Raw genomic sequence first — 3254 nt, 5'->3', positions numbered from 1 at the left:
TTGTTGGTTTTTTAGGCGTGCAGTGTCTGATGGTGCTTTTATTGCAACCATATGTGATGTAGCAATAGATCCCATCTATCAAAGGAGAGGCATTTGACTAAAAATAGTGAAAGATCATGAGGCTTTTGACTTGCTTTTGATTCCTCTTAAAGAGGGTGATCAAAGAGCAATTTTTTTTTGTCTTGGCAGTCATTATATTTTGCAAGGTACCAACGATCCATCAACCTTTGCAAGACATTAGTAACACAAATAGATGCGTCTGAATGGAGGTTTCTGGCAGTGATGAAGCGGAGTCTCATGAGGACACATCACCAGAAGCTAACGAATATGAAAATAAAGAAGACAGAGAACCAGTCTGTGCAATCCAATCAGATACAGATGATATAATCATCACAGGGGGCATCAGTGGTGCCTTCACTACGAAGCTTCTCCAACATCATAGCGATGTTGTTCTTATTAACCCATAAGTACATCTCTGGGTGTGTATGTGCGCTCGCACACATCATCGGAAGCTAGGAATTTCTCCTTCCTGGTGTAGATGAAATGGGACTCTGTAAATTTCTCTATCTAAAGGTGTGGGTTCTAAGGAAGCAATTTCTCACTTGAGCAAGAAGAATCACCTTGAAATCCCGAATGGCCGACTAAGATCCATTGTTTAGCCTGATTTTGACGAAAAGTGTCTCATTCTTCATTCGGAATACCTATAGAAAGGCAGGCACGTGGAAGGTTTTGCAGAGAATGCCTCCATCACTGAGGTTGTGACTACCATTGGCAAAACATTGCCTTTTGATTTCCTTATCATCTCTACAGGTTTTGTCCATACCGGACCTGCCAAGAAAACAAAATGCATTCAGCATTTTCAATCTGAGAAGAAAAAGTTGAATGAGGCGAACAGTGTCTTGATCATTGGAGGAGGACCTCTTGGTGTGGAATTCGCTGGGGACATTGTCGTTGATTGTCCTGAGAAGAAAGTTGCCCTTGTCCACAATGATAACAAGCTCATTGAATTATTGGAGCCCAAAGCCTCCAAGAAAACCCTCGGATGGCTTGTCAAGAAGAAGGTCAATGTTTATCTCAATACAGAAGTGAACGTTGACAGTGTCTCGAGCTTGTCAAAGTCCTACACAACATCTAATGATGAGACCATTCAAGCTGATCATCATTTTGTTTGTGTGGAAAAGAGAGTAAGCTCATCATGGTTACAATCAAGTGCATTCAAAGAGGTTGCGGAACCAGGCTAGGGCATTCTTGATGTGGAAAAAGAAGGGTCTTCTAGAGACCGGCCTTTTGAGGAGTTTTTTGTTAAGGATATGGTTGTGGATTTGAACATAGACAATAATTACCTGTCTAAATCAAAAGATCATGTTGTCACAACAGAGTTCAACTCTTTTGATGTAAAAGATGGAGTTGCTAAGCAAGAAAGCTAAGATCATGTTGTCACAATAAAGTTCAGCTCTTCTGATGTAAAAGAGGGAGTTGCTAAGCTAGAAAGCTGTTTGTCTCATCAATCTTCTGAAGAGTTGTTGGAATGTAAGCATGAACCAATTTGCAACAAGAAAGAGAAATCATTTCTAAGTAAGAACAGCTCCCCTTCAAAGAAGTCAAGGCTTCGCAATTATTTTGGGGAAAATTCTGATGCAGGATTAGTCCAAATCAATAGAAATCATGAGACTAGTAGTGGAGAAGGTGTTGTGGAGGTTGCCACTGCAAGCTAATTTGGCTTTCTATTCGTCTTCAGTTATTGGCAGAAATAAAAACACAGACTTGACATCATTTTCTCATCTTGCTTATTCGCTTGATTAATCTTCTATCTTGGAATTTCTCAAGGACCTCAGTGGTTGTGACTTTTCTTTCGAAAACCCTTCGACATCCTTGTTGAACCTGACATGAAAGCGTCACATTTAAAAAAATTTCAGGATGGAGACACTTCAGCATCAATTTCAGCCCCTTCTACGATTCCTGCTTTGTCCTTTTGTTCGAATCCATCATTGACTTCTACTTCAAGTACTTCTATGGATAATTTAAAGCAGATTTTGCAGAATATGTCTATGTATATGCAGCTTCAAAATCAGTAGACACAATTGTATATGCAGCAGCAGCAGCAGTTACATCAACAACAGTTGTCTCAGCAAAGGTAACTATAATCGGAGCAAGAGAATGCAATCAGCGCGACTAAGGCGATTGAAGCAGTTGAAAATGAAAAGAAGCTATTTGATGGCCGTAATGTATCGGCTTATTTGAAGACGTATGAGATTAAGATGGGATTTTTTGGAGTACCGACAGGACTTATGAGTAAATATTTTCTTCACCTTGTCACACCTTCCTTGAGGGTAAAAGTGACTGATCTTTTCCTTCAAAATTCGCATTGGCAAGATTTTAAGAAGGCCCTAAAAGAGGAGTATTTTCTTGAGGACTTTCGGATGGCTACACGGCAGTCATTCGGAGAGTGGGTCTACATGCTAGCTGCTTCAGAATTGATACAAGAATTTGAAGAGAGGTGTAGTCAGCTTGATGCCATTGAACAAAGAGCATTGGATATTGAGAAAGTTGAGCTTTTCTTGCAAGCTGCAGATCCTGCTCTTCAAGAAGAATTAGGAGAGCTTGCTGAGGATTGCATGAAGTCTATGGGTCTTAAAACAGATTGGCAAGATGCCCAGGATGCGGTCTTGACTTTGACTAAGAGGCGGATATGGAATACCCGCCTATAGAATGGATCTATGATAGCAATGCCATCTTCTGCTCCTATGTCTGCTTCTACCCCTGCCATTTCTTCTCTTCATCAGCTAGTTACTTGGCATATGCCAGTGCCTACTGTTTCTAATCCTCCTGTTCCTCCTGTTCGAAGACTGATGCCGGCTCCTTCTGCTCCAAAATCATCCGCTCCTTTGGTTCCTTCCTCTCTTGATGACATAATCAATGGCATAATGGATTTGACACTGGAGTGAGTTAAAGCAGAATCGGTGGGGAAATCTCGATCGGGCCTACTATTTCTTCTAGTGCACCTAGGAGTGCTCCTAGTGCACCTAGGAGAGATCGAAGATGTATTTGGTGTGATAGTACAGACCATCAGCATTGCAGGGATTGCGAATATTTTCAAGATGCAAGGAGGAAGAAATTGGTATTTTGGGGACAAGATGGCAAGATTTGGTTGACTGAAACAGGAGCTCCGCTTGCTACCAATTTTGGGAAAGGCAGAATGAAAAAATTAGTAGATGACATGGCTGTGCGTACTTCTTATGTGGCAGCTAGAGGAG

General features: G+C 41.2%; 1 pseudogene; it reads left to right on the top strand.

The window, feature by feature from the left end:
* The first annotated feature begins 263 nt into the window (after positions 1 to 263).
* Positions 264 to 1241, top strand: LOC148011456 (uncharacterized; annotated as a pseudogene).
* The last annotated feature ends 2013 nt before the right edge of the window (positions 1242 to 3254 follow it).

This window comes from Lygodium microphyllum, chromosome 28 (assembly GCF_053477565.2).
Source record: "Lygodium microphyllum isolate KBCC chromosome 28, Lygodium_microphyllum_v1.1.10, whole genome shotgun sequence".
In the NCBI taxonomy this organism is placed as follows: domain Eukaryota; kingdom Viridiplantae; phylum Streptophyta; class Polypodiopsida; order Schizaeales; family Lygodiaceae; genus Lygodium; species Lygodium microphyllum.
The sequence above is the reverse complement of the archived record's forward strand: the minus strand, read 5'-3'. Positions and strand labels throughout refer to the sequence as shown.